The sequence below is a fragment of the Schistocerca gregaria genome, chromosome 10 (genome assembly GCF_023897955.1).
Source record: "Schistocerca gregaria isolate iqSchGreg1 chromosome 10, iqSchGreg1.2, whole genome shotgun sequence".
NCBI classification, from domain to species: Eukaryota; Metazoa; Arthropoda; class Insecta; order Orthoptera; family Acrididae; genus Schistocerca; species Schistocerca gregaria.
This window is the reverse complement of record NC_064929.1, coordinates 94,977,071-94,991,477: the sequence shown is the minus strand read 5'-3', so window position 1 is coordinate 94,991,477 and position 14,407 is coordinate 94,977,071.

The following is a 14,407-nucleotide window of genomic DNA, read 5'->3' as shown; positions in this document are numbered from 1 at the left end:
GCAAGCATCGCGTAGCAGAAGGCGGTGGTGGTATGTCGGTCAGAATGGTTGCTTCCCAAGTAGCTGCTCCGGATTCGAATCCCGAACATCGCACTGAAAATGTCTCCTTTACTCAGGAAGGTGTTTTCAACCATACGAATGCTTTCCCTTCGCGCCTCATAGGCTAGTGCGTATTACGATTCACAGCATCTTGTGTCCCCATGTGTCGACTTGTCTCGACTTTGCTCGGCTGACGCGAAAGCTGACGCTCGAAAATGGGGGTATATGTAGACGACATTCGCTAGAAACGACTGGGAGAGGAGACATCGCCAAACACACAACGGACCCTTTCATTTGACTGTGGCCGCATGTCCGTGCCTTTGCGTACCGAGAACTAGAGGAGTCAGCGTGCTGGACCGTACCATTACTGCAAGCTGCACCAAAAACTAAGGAAAAAGGCAAAACCTTAAGTAACCAACAGCACTAGGACTTCCTTGTTCCTCACCCACCCGAGTACTAACGACACCCAACGCTGCCTAATTTCGGTGATCGGACATGAGCCAGCGTCGTTGTCACGGCATACAAGTTGGCGAGAATGTTGCCCGATGTGCGGATGTCTTAGTCCGTGTACAGATCACTTGGGACTTGCCTGGTAGTCTTTCGCGTTGACTTTTAGGGTAACCACAACACAGCGACCACGGAAACGTCGGTGAGAAGAGCTAAAACTCGGCACGAGAAAAATATGTTCCGCTATTTCTTTTTGACCGATCGGGCTATCGGGCTTGCGACGCCTGCACTGCCACAACTGTCGTCTCTAGTAAAGTCCGCACGGGGTGTGTCTGCGTAATTTCCTTGTTCTATAAGATCAAGGGAGTACGTTAGTCTCAGAATGTTTAAAATGCATTGTCAGATGTGGGGTTCAAACCCACGCCCCTTATAGTAAGCAGAGCTTAAATCTGGCGCCTTACACAGCTTGGCGAATCTGACGTACGACACAACCGCTCCAATGACTTCCATCTTTATCAAGATCTCAGCAACCTCACTCCGAAATCTGTTTCTTTTTTCGGTAGGATGGAGTTATGTCAGTTGAAGAGTATGTAAGACGCTATGTCAGATGTGGCATAGGAAACGCACCCTCCCTCTCTGGAACCAATGTGGCGCGTTTGCTTCCGTCGTTTCCAGTTTCAACTGTAAGTAGCAAAACACTATTTAGTAATAGGAACACTTTCACATTGATGCAAAGGAAACTAGATATTAACGAACGGCGAATAAGACCGTTTCCTAGCAACAGCCACGCTGTGCATTACGCACTCGTGTGAAGCCAATGAAATACTTCATGTGAGGCTCTAACTGTCGACCTTCGCTTTACAATACTTAGGCACTCTTCTGGTGGTACCGACGCATACATACTGAAACGTCTTTGGATCGTCAGTGAGTACTTCATATTAGAAATCTCGTGTTCACGCTGATGTGCATCGAAGGGCCGATTTATCAGAGAAACTCAGTTCTGCGCCTAACTACAGTATGTCGCCCTAGCAACACCAGGAAACAGGTTCAGCGGTGCTTGCCTTGCACTCGGCGTTTGGCGAATACAGAGCTATCGACTTCGGCATCTGGCGCCAGGAGGGAAGGCGACACATAACGGCGCAAGCATCGCGTAGCAGAAGGCGGTGGTGGTATGTCGGTCAGAATGGTTGCTTCCCAAGTAGCTGCTGCGGATTCGAAACCCGAACATCGCACTGAAAATGTCTCCTTTACTCAGGAAGGTGTTTTCAACCATACGAATGCTTTCCCTTCGCGCCTCATAGGCTACTGCGTATTACGATTCACAGCATCTTGTGTCCCCATGTGTCGACTTGTCTCGACTTTGCTCGGCTGACGCGAAAGCTGAAGCTCGTAAATGGGGGTATATGTAGACGACACTCGCTAGAAACGACTGGGAGAGGAGACATCGCCAAACACACAACGGACCCTTTCATTTGACTGTGGCCGCATGTCCGTGCCTTTGCGTACCGAGAACTAGAGGGGGGTCAGCGTGCTGGACTGTACCATTACTGCAAGCTGCACCAAAAACTAAGGAAATAGGCAAAACCTTAAGTAACCAACAGCACTAGGACTTCCTTGTTCCTCACCCACCCGAGTACTAACGACACCCAACGCTGCCTAATTTCGGTGATCGGACATGAGCCAGCGTCGTTGTCACGGCATACAAGTTGGCGAGAATGTTGCCCGACGTGCGGATGTCTTAGTCCGTGTACAGATCACTTGGGACTTGCCTGGTAGTCTTTCGCGTTGCCTTTTAGGGTAACCACAACACAGAGACCACGGAAACGTCGGTGAGAAGAGCTAAAACTCGGCATGAGAAAAATATGTTCCGCTATTTCTTTTTGACCGATCGGGCTATCGGGCTTGTGACGCCTGCACTGCCACCACTGTCGTCTCTAGTAAAGTCCCCACAGTGTGTTTCTGCGTAATTTTCTTGTTCTATAAGATCAAGGGAGTACGTTAGTCTCAGAATGTTTAAAATGCATTGTCAGATGTGGGGTTCAAACCCACGCCCCTTACAGTAAGCAGAGCTTAAATCTGGCGACATACACAGCTTGGCGAATCTGACGTACGACACAACCGCTCCAGTGACTTCCATCTTTATCAAGATCTCAGCAACTTCACTCCGAAATCTGTTTCTTTTTTCGATAGGATGGAGTTATGTCAGTTTAAGAGTATGTAAGACGCTATGTCAGATGTGGCATAGGAATCGCACCCTCCCTTAATGGAACCAATGTGACGCGTTTGCTTCCGTCGTTTCCAGTTTCAACTGTAAGTAGCAAAACACTATTTAGTAACAGGAACACTTTCACATTGATGCAAAGGAAACTAGATATTAACGAACGGCGAATAAGACCGTTTCCTAGCAACAGCCTCGCTGTGCATTACGCACTCGTGTGAAGCCAATGAAATACTTCATGTGAGGCTCTAACTGTCGACCTTCGCTTTACAATACTTAGGCACTCTTCTGGTGGTACCGACGCATACATACTGAAACGTCTTTGGATCGTCAGTGAGTACTTCATATTAGAAATCTCGTGTTCACGCTGATGTGCATCGAAGGGCCGATTTATCAGAGAAACTCAGTTCTGCGCCTAGCTACAGTATGTCACCCTAGCAACACCAGGAAACAGGTTCAGCGGTGCTCGCATTGCACTCGGCGTTTGGCGAATACAGAGCTATCGACTTCGGCATCTGGCGCCAGGAGGGAAGGCGACACATAACGGCGCAAGCATCGCGTAGCAGAAGGCGGTGGTGGTATGTCGGTCAGAATGGTTGCTTCCCAAGTAGCTGCTGCGGATTCGAAACCCGAACATCGCACTGAAAATGTCTCCTTTACTCAGGAAGGTGTTTTCAACCATACGAATGCTTTCCCTTCGCGCCTCATAGGCTACTGCGTATTACGATTCACAGCATCTTGTGTCCCCATGTGTCGACTTGTCTCGACTTTGCTCGGCTGACGCGAAAGCTGAAGCTCGTAAATGGGGGTATATGTAGACGACACTCGCTAGAAACGACTGGGAGAGGAGACATCGCCAAACACACAACGGACCCTTTCATTTGACTGTGGCCGCATGTCCGTGCCTTTGCGTACCGAGAACTAGAGGGGGGTCAGCGTGCTGGACTGTACCATTACTGCAAGCTGCACCAAAAACTAAGGAAATAGGCAAAACCTTAAGTAACCAACAGCACTAGGACTTCCTTGTTCCTCACCCACCCGAGTACTAACGACACCCAACGCTGCCTAATTTCGGTGATCGGACATGAGCCAGCGTCGTTGTCACGGCATACAAGTTGGCGAGAATGTTGCCCGACGTGCGGATGTCTTAGTCCGTGTACAGATCACTTGGGACTTGCCTGGTAGTCTTTCGCGTTGCCTTTTAGGGTAACCACAACACAGAGACCACGGAAACGTCGGTGAGAAGAGCTAAAACTCGGCATGAGAAAAATATGTTCCGCTATTTCTTTTTGACCGATCGGGCTATCGGGCTTGTGACGCCTGCACTGCCACCACTGTCGTCTCTAGTAAAGTCCCCACAGTGTGTTTCTGCGTAATTTTCTTGTTCTATAAGATCAAGGGAGTACGTTAGTCTCAGAATGTTTAAAATGCATTGTCAGATGTGGGGTTCAAACCCACGCCCCTTACAGTAACCAGAGCTTAAATCTGGCGCCTTACACAGCTTGGCGAATCTGACGTACGACACAAACGCTCCAGTGACTTCCATCTTTATCAAGATCTCAGCAACCTCACTCCGAAATCTGTTTCTTTTTTCGGTAGGATAGAGTTATGTCAGTTTAAGAGTATGTAAGACGCTATGTCAGATGTGGCATAGGAAACGCACCCTCCCTCTCTGGAACCAATGTGGCGCGTTTGCTTCCGTCGTTTCCAGTTTCAACTGTAAGTAGCAAAACACTATTTAGTAATAGGAACACTTTCACATTGATGCAAAGGAAACTAGATATTAACGAACGGCGAATAAGACCGTTTCCTAGCAACAGCCACGCTGTGCATTACGCACTCGTGTGAAGCCAATGAAATACTTCATGTGAGGCTCTAAGTGTCGACCTTCGCTTTACAATACTTAGGCACTCTTCTGGTGGTACCGACGCATACATACTGAAACGTCTTTGGATCGTCAATGAGTACTTCATATTAGAAATCTCGTGTTCACGCTGTTGTGCATCGAAGGGCCGATTTATCAGAGAAACTCAGTTCTGCGCCTAGCTACAGTATGTCACCCTAGCAACACCAGGAAACAGGTTCAGCGGTGCTCGCCTTGCACTCGGCGTTTGGCGAATACAGAGCTACCGACTTCGGCATCTGGCGCCAGGAGGGAAGGCGACACATAACGGCGCAAGCATCGCGTAGCAGAAGGCGGTGGTGGTATGTCGGTCAGAATGGTTGCTTCCCAAGTAGCTGCTCCGGATTCGAAACCCGAACATCGCACTGAAAATGTCTCCTTTACTCAGGAAGGTGTTTTCAACCATACGAATGCTTTCCCTTCGCGCCTCATAGGCTAGTGCGTATTACGATTCACAGCATCTTGTGTCCCCATGTGTCGACTTGTCTCGACTTTGCTCGGCTGACGCGAAAGCTGACGCTCGAAAATGGGGGTATATGTAGACGACATTCGCTAGAAACGACTGGGAGAGGAGACATCGCCAAACACACAACGGACCCTTTCATTTGACTGTGGCCGCATGTCCGTGCCTTTGCGTACCGAGAACTAGAGGAGTCAGCGTGCTGGACCGTACCATTACTGCAAGCTGCACCAAAAACTAAGGAAAAAGGCAAAACCTTAAGTAACCAACAGCACTAGGACTTCCTTGTTCCTCACCCACCCGAGTACTAACGACACCCAACGCTGCCTAATTTCGGTGATCGGACATGAGCCAGCGTCGTTGTCACGTCATACAAGTTGGCGAGAATGTTGCCCGACGTGCGGATGTCTTAGTCCGTGTACAGATCACTTGGGACTTGCCTGGTAGTCTTTCGCGTTGACTTTTAGGGTAACCACAACACAGCGACCACGGAAACGTCGGTGAGAAGAGCTAAAACTCGGCACGGGAAAAATATGTTCCGCTATTTCTTTTTGACCGATCGGGCTATCGGGCTTGCGACGCCTGCACTGCCACAACTGTCGTCTCTAGTAAAGTCCCCACGGTGTGTTTCTGCGAAATTTTCTTGTTCTATAAGATCAAGGGAGTACGTTAGTCTCAGAATGTTTAAAATGCATTGCCAGATGTGGGGTTCAAACCCACTCCCCTTACAGTAACCAGAGCTTAAATCTGGCGCCTTACACAGCTTGGCGAATCTGACGTACGACACAACCGCTCCAGTGACTTCCATCTTTATCAAGATCTCAGCAACCTCACTCCGAAATCTGTTTCTTTTTTCGATAGGATGAATTTCTGTCAGTTGAAGAGTATGTAAGACGCTATGTCAGATGTGGCATAGGAAACGCACCCTCCCTCTCTGGAACCAATGTGGCGCGTTTGCTTCCGTCGTTTCCAGTTTCAACTGTAAGTAGCAAAACACTATTTAGTAATAGGAACACTTTCACATTGATGCAAAGGAAACTAGATATTAACGAACGGCGAATAAGACCGTTTCCTAGCAACAGCCACGCTGTGCATTACGCACTCGTGTGAAGCCAATGAAATACTTCATGTGAGGCTCTAACTGTCGCCCTTCGCTTTACAATACTTAGGCACTCTTCTGGTGGTACCGACGCATACATACTGAAACGTCTTTGGATCGTCAGTGAGTACTTCATATTAGAAATCTCGTGTTCACGCTGATGTGCATCGAAGGGCCGATTTATCAGAGAAACTCAGTTCTGCGCCTAACTACAGTATGTCGCCCTAGCAACACCAGGAAACAGGTTCAGCGGTGCTTGCCTTGCACTCGGCGTTTGGCGAATACAGAGCTATCGACTTCGGCATCTGGCGCCAGGAGGGAAGGCGACACATAACGGCGCAAGCATCGCGTAGCAGAAGGCGGTGGTGGTATGTCGGTCAGAATGGTTGCTTCCCAAGTAGCTGCTCCGGATTCGAATCCCGAACATCGCACTGAAAATGTCTCCTTTACTCAGGAAGGTGTTTTCAACCATACGAATGCTTTCCCTTCGCGCCTCATAGGCTAGTGCGTATTACGATTCACAGCATCTTGTGTCCCCATGTGTCGACTTGTCTCGACTTTGCTCGGCTGACGCGAAAGCTGACGCTCGAAAATGGGGGTATATGTAGACGACATTCGCTAGAAACGACTGGGAGAGGAGACATCGCCAAACACACAACGGACCCTTTCATTTGACTGTGGCCGCATGTCCGTGCCTTTGCGTACCGAGAACTAGAGGAGTCAGCGTGCTGGACCGTACCATTACTGCAAGCTGCACCAAAAACTAAGGAAAAAGGCAAAACCTTAAGTAACCAACAGCACTAGGACTTCCTTGTTCCTCACCCACCCGAGTACTAACGACACCCAACGCTGCCTAATTTCGGTGATCGGACATGAGCCAGCGTCGTTGTCACGGCATACAAGTTGGCGAGAATGTTGCCCGATGTGCGGATGTCTTAGTCCGTGTACAGATCACTTGGGACTTGCCTGGTAGTCTTTCGCGTTGACTTTTAGGGTAACCACAACACAGCGACCACGGAAACGTCGGTGAGAAGAGCTAAAACTCGGCACGAGAAAAATATGTTCCGCTATTTCTTTTTGACCGATCGGGCTATCGGGCTTGCGACGCCTGCACTGCCACAACTGTCGTCTCTAGTAAAGTCCGCACGGGGTGTGTCTGCGTAATTTCCTTGTTCTATAAGATCAAGGGAGTACGTTAGTCTCAGAATGTTTAAAATGCATTGTCAGATGTGGGGTTCAAACCCACGCCCCTTATAGTAAGCAGAGCTTAAATCTGGCGCCTTACACAGCTTGGCGAATCTGACGTACGACACAACCGCTCCAATGACTTCCATCTTTATCAAGATCTCAGCAACCTCACTCCGAAATCTGTTTCTTTTTTCGGTAGGATGGAGTTATGTCAGTTGAAGAGTATGTAAGACGCTATGTCAGATGTGGCATAGGAAACGCACCCTCCCTCTCTGGAACCAATGTGGCGCGTTTGCTTCCGTCGTTTCCAGTTTCAACTGTAAGTAGCAAAACACTATTTAGTAATAGGAACACTTTCACATTGATGCAAAGGAAACTAGATATTAACGAACGGCGAATAAGACCGTTTCCTAGCAACAGCCACGCTGTGCATTACGCACTCGTGTGAAGCCAATGAAATACTTCATGTGAGGCTCTAACTGTCGACCTTCGCTTTACAATACTTAGGCACTCTTCTGGTGGTACCGACGCATACATACTGAAACGTCTTTGGATCGTCAGTGAGTACTTCATATTAGAAATCTCGTGTTCACGCTGATGTGCATCGAAGGGCCGATTTATCAGAGAAACTCAGTTCTGCGCCTAACTACAGTATGTCGCCCTAGCAACACCAGGAAACAGGTTCAGCGGTGCTTGCCTTGCACTCGGCGTTTGGCGAATACAGAGCTATCGACTTCGGCATCTGGCGCCAGGAGGGAAGGCGACACATAACGGCGCAAGCATCGCGTAGCAGAAGGCGGTGGTGGTATGTCGGTCAGAATGGTTGCTTCCCAAGTAGCTGCTCCGGATTCGAATCCCGAACATCGCACTGAAAATGTCTCCTTTACTCAGGAAGGTGTTTTCAACCATACGAATGCTTTCCCTTCGCGCCTCATAGGCTAGTGCGTATTACGATTCACAGCATCTTGTGTCCCCATGTGTCGACTTGTCTCGACTTTGCTCGGCTGACGCGAAAGCTGACGCTCGAAAATGGGGGTATATGTAGACGACATTCGCTAGAAACGACTGGGAGAGGAGACATCGCCAAACACACAACGGACCCTTTCATTTGACTGTGGCCGCATGTCCGTGCCTTTGCGTACCGAGAACTAGAGGAGTCAGCGTGCTGGACCGTACCATTACTGCAAGCTGCACCAAAAACTAAGGAAAAAGGCAAAACCTTAAGTAACCAACAGCACTAGGACTTCCTTGTTCCTCACCCACCCGAGTACTAACGACACCCAACGCTGCCTAATTTCGGTGATCGGACATGAGCCAGCGTCGTTGTCACGGCATACAAGTTGGCGAGAATGTTGCCCGATGTGCGGATGTCTTAGTCCGTGTACAGATCACTTGGGACTTGCCTGGTAGTCTTTCGCGTTGACTTTTAGGGTAACCACAACACAGCGACCACGGAAACGTCGGTGAGAAGAGCTAAAACTCGGCACGAGAAAAATATGTTCCGCTATTTCTTTTTGACCGATCGGGCTATCGGGCTTGCGACGCCTGCACTGCCACAACTGTCGTCTCTAGTAAAGTCCGCACGGGGTGTGTCTGCGTAATTTCCTTGTTCTATAAGATCAAGGGAGTACGTTAGTCTCAGAATGTTTAAAATGCATTGTCAGATGTGGGGTTCAAACCCACGCCCCTTATAGTAAGCAGAGCTTAAATCTGGCGCCTTACACAGCTTGGCGAATCTGACGTACGACACAACCGCTCCAATGACTTCCATCTTTATCAAGATCTCAGCAACCTCACTCCGAAATCTGTTTCTTTTTTCGGTAGGATGGAGTTATGTCAGTTGAAGAGTATGTAAGACGCTATGTCAGATGTGGCATAGGAAACGCACCCTCCCTCTCTGGAACCAATGTGGCGCGTTTGCTTCCGTCGTTTCCAGTTTCAACTGTAAGTAGCAAAACACTATTTAGTAATAGGAACACTTTCACATTGATGCAAAGGAAACTAGATATTAACGAACGGCGAATAAGACCGTTTCCTAGCAACAGCCACGCTGTGCATTACGCACTCGTGTGAAGCCAATGAAATACTTCATGTGAGGCTCTAACTGTCGCCCTTCGCTTTACAATACTTAGGCACTCTTCTGGTGGTACCGACGCATACATACTGAAACGTCTTTGGATCGTCAGTGAGTACTTCATATTAGAAATCTCGTGTTCACGCTGATGTGCATCGAAGGGCCGATTTATCAGAGAAACTCAGTTCTGCGCCTAACTACAGTATGTCGCCCTAGCAACACCAGGAAACAGGTTCAGCGGTGCTTGCCTTGCACTCGGCGTTTGGCGAATACAGAGCTATCGACTTCGGCATCTGGCGCCAGGAGGGAAGGCGACACATAACGGCGCAAGCATCGCGTAGCAGAAGGCGGTGGTGGTATGTCGGTCAGAATGGTTGCTTCCCAAGTAGCTGCTCCGGATTCGAATCCCGAACATCGCACTGAAAATGTCTCCTTTACTCAGGAAGGTGTTTTCAACCATACGAATGCTTTCCCTTCGCGCCTCATAGGCTAGTGCGTATTACGATTCACAGCATCTTGTGTCCCCATGTGTCGACTTGTCTCGACTTTGCTCGGCTGACGCGAAAGCTGACGCTCGAAAATGGGGGTATATGTAGACGACATTCGCTAGAAACGACTGGGAGAGGAGACATCGCCAAACACACAACGGACCCTTTCATTTGACTGTGGCCGCATGTCCGTGCCTTTGCGTACCGAGAACTAGAGGAGTCAGCGTGCTGGACCGTACCATTACTGCAAGCTGCACCAAAAACTAAGGAAAAAGGCAAAACCTTAAGTAACCAACAGCACTAGGACTTCCTTGTTCCTCACCCACCCGAGTACTAACGACACCCAACGCTGCCTAATTTCGGTGATCGGACATGAGCCAGCGTCGTTGTCACGGCATACAAGTTGGCGAGAATGTTGCCCGATGTGCGGATGTCTTAGTCCGTGTACAGATCACTTGGGACTTGCCTGGTAGTCTTTCGCGTTGACTTTTAGGGTAACCACAACACAGCGACCACGGAAACGTCGGTGAGAAGAGCTAAAACTCGGCACGAGAAAAATATGTTCCGCTATTTCTTTTTGACCGATCGGGCTATCGGGCTTGCGACGCCTGCACTGCCACAACTGTCGTCTCTAGTAAAGTCCGCACGGGGTGTGTCTGCGTAATTTCCTTGTTCTATAAGATCAAGGGAGTACGTTAGTCTCAGAATGTTTAAAATGCATTGTCAGATGTGGGGTTCAAACCCACGCCCCTTATAGTAAGCAGAGCTTAAATCTGGCGCCTTACACAGCTTGGCGAATCTGACGTACGACACAACCGCTCCAGTGACTTCCATCTTTATCAAGATCTCAGCAACCTCACTCCGAAATCTGTTTCTTTTTTCGGTAGCATGGAGTTATGTCAGTTGAAGAGTATGTAAGACGCTATGTCAGATGTGGCATAGGAAACGCACCCTCCCTCTCTGGAACCAATGTGGCGCGTTTGCTTCCGTCGTTTCCAGTTTCAACTGTAAGTAGCAAAACACTATTTAGTAATAGGAACACTTTCACATTGATGCAAAGGAAACTAGATATTAACGAACGGCGAATAAGACCGTTTCCTAGCAACAGCCACGCTGTGCATTACGCACTCGTGTGAAGCCAATGAAATACTTCATGTGAGGCTCTAACTGTCGACCTTCGCTTTACAATACTTAGGCACTCTTCTGGTGGTACCGACGCATACATACTGAAACGTCTTTGGATCGTCAGTGAGTACTTCATATTAGAAATCTCGTGTTCACGCTGATGTGCATCGAAGGGCCGATTTATCAGAGAAACTCAGTTCTGCGCCTAACTACAGTATGTCGCCCTAGCAACACCAGGAAACAGGTTCAGCGGTGCTTGCCTTGCACTCGGCGTTTGGCGAATACAGAGCTATCGACTTCGGCATCTGGCGCCAGGAGGGAAGGCGACACATAACGGCGCAAGCATCGCGTAGCAGAAGGCGGTGGTGGTATGTCGGTCAGAATGGTTGCTTCCCAAGTAGCTGCTCCGGATTCGAATCCCGAACATCGCACTGAAAATGTCTCCTTTACTCAGGAAGGTGTTTTCAACCATACGAATGCTTTCCCTTCGCGCCTCATAGGCTAGTGCGTATTACGATTCACAGCATCTTGTGTCCCCATGTGTCGACTTGTCTCGACTTTGCTCGGCTGACGCGAAAGCTGACGCTCGAAAATGGGGGTATATGTAGACGACATTCGCTAGAAACGACTGGGAGAGGAGACATCGCCAAACACACAACGGACCCTTTCATTTGACTGTGGCCGCATGTCCGTGCCTTTGCGTACCGAGAACTAGAGGAGTCAGCGTGCTGGACCGTACCATTACTGCAAGCTGCACCAAAAACTAAGGAAAAAGGCAAAACCTTAAGTAACCAACAGCACTAGGACTTCCTTGTTCCTCACCCACCCGAGTACTAACGACACCCAACGCTGCCTAATTTCGGTGATCGGACATGAGCCAGCGTCGTTGTCACGGCATACAAGTTGGCGAGAATGTTGCCCGATGTGCGGATGTCTTAGTCCGTGTACAGATCACTTGGGACTTGCCTGGTAGTCTTTCGCGTTGACTTTTAGGGTAACCACAACACAGCGACCACGGAAACGTCGGTGAGAAGAGCTAAAACTCGGCACGAGAAAAATATGTTCCGCTATTTCTTTTTGACCGATCGGGCTATCGGGCTTGCGACGCCTGCACTGCCACAACTGTCGTCTCTAGTAAAGTCCGCACGGGGTGTGTCTGCGTAATTTCCTTGTTCTATAAGATCAAGGGAGTACGTTAGTCTCAGAATGTTTAAAATGCATTGTCAGATGTGGGGTTCAAACCCACGCCCCTTATAGTAAGCAGAGCTTAAATCTGGCGCCTTACACAGCTTGGCGAATCTGACGTACGACACAACCGCTCCAATGACTTCCATCTTTATCAAGATCTCAGCAACCTCACTCCGAAATCTGTTTCTTTTTTCGGTAGGATGGAGTTATGTCAGTTGAAGAGTATGTAAGACGCTATGTCAGATGTGGCATAGGAAACGCACCCTCCCTCTCTGGAACCAATGTGGCGCGTTTGCTTCCGTCGTTTCCAGTTTCAACTGTAAGTAGCAAAACACTATTTAGTAATAGGAACACTTTCACATTGATGCAAAGGAAACTAGATATTAACGAACGGCGAATAAGACCGTTTCCTAGCAACAGCCACGCTGTGCATTACGCACTCGTGTGAAGCCAATGAAATACTTCATGTGAGGCTCTAACTGTCGCCCTTCGCTTTACAATACTTAGGCACTCTTCTGGTGGTACCGACGCATACATACTGAAACGTCTTTGGATCGTCAGTGAGTACTTCATATTAGAAATCTCGTGTTCACGCTGATGTGCATCGAAGGGCCGATTTATCAGAGAAACTCAGTTCTGCGCCTAACTACAGTATGTCGCCCTAGCAACACCAGGAAACAGGTTCAGCGGTGCTTGCCTTGCACTCGGCGTTTGGCGAATACAGAGCTATCGACTTCGGCATCTGGCGCCAGGAGGGAAGGCGACACATAACGGCGCAAGCATCGCGTAGCAGAAGGCGGTGGTGGTATGTCGGTCAGAATGGTTGCTTCCCAAGTAGCTGCTCCGGATTCGAATCCCGAACATCGCACTGAAAATGTCTCCTTTACTCAGGAAGGTGTTTTCAACCATACGAATGCTTTCCCTTCGCGCCTCATAGGGTAGTGCGTATTACGATTCACAGCATCTTGTGTCCCCATGTGTCGACTTGTCTCGACTTTGCTCGGCTGACGCGAAAGCTGACGCTCGAAAATGGGGGTATATGTAGGCGACATTCGCTAGAAACGACTGGGAGAGGAGACATCGCCAAACACACAACGGACCCTTTCATTTGACTGTGGCCGCATGTCCGTGCCTTTGCGTACCGAGAACTAGAGGGGGTCAGCGTGCTGGACCGTACCATTACTGCAAGCTGCACAGAAAACTAAGGAAAAAGGCAAAACCTTAAGTAACCAACAGCACTAGGACTTCCTTGTTCCTCACCCACCCGAGTACTAACGACACCCAACGCTGCCTAATTTCGGTGATCGGACATGAGCCAGCGTCGTTGTCACGGCATACAAGTTGGCGAGAATGTTGCCCGACGTGCGGATGTCTTAGTCCGTGTACAGATCACTTGGGACTTGCCTGGTAGTCTTTCGCGTTGACTTTTAGGGTAACCACAACACAGCGACCACGGAAACGTCGGTGAGAAGAGCTAAAACTCGGCACGAGAAAAATATGTTCCGCTATTTCTTTTCGACCGATCGGGCTATCGGACGTGCGACGCCTGCACTGCCACCACTGTCGTCTCTAGTAAAGTCCCCACGGTGTGTTTCTGCGTAATTTTCTTGTTCTATAAGATCAAGGGAGTACGTTAGTCTCAGAATGTTTAAAATGCATTGTCAGATTTGGGGTTCAAACCCACGCCCCTTACAGTAAGCAGAGCTTAAATCTGGCGCCTTACACAGCTTGGCGAATCTGACGTACGACACAACCGCTCCAATGACTTCCATCTTTATCAAGATCTCAGCAACCTCACTCCGAAATCTGTTTCTTTTTTCGGTAGGATGGAGTTATGTCAGTTTAAGAGTATGTAAGACGCTATGTCAGATGTGGCATAGGAAACGCACCCTCCCTCTCTGGAACCAATGTGGCGCGTTTGCTTCCGTCGTTTCCAGTTTCAACTGTAAGTAGCAAAACACTATTTAGTAATAGGAACACTTTCACATTGATGCAAAGGAAACTAGATATTAACGAACGGCGAATAAGACTGTTTCCTAGCAACAGCCACGCTGTGCATTACGCACTCGTGTGAAGCCAATGAAATACTTCATGTGAGGCTCTAACTGTCGACCTTCGCTTTACAATACTTAGGCACTCTTCTGGTGGTACCGACGCATACATACTGAAACGTCTTTG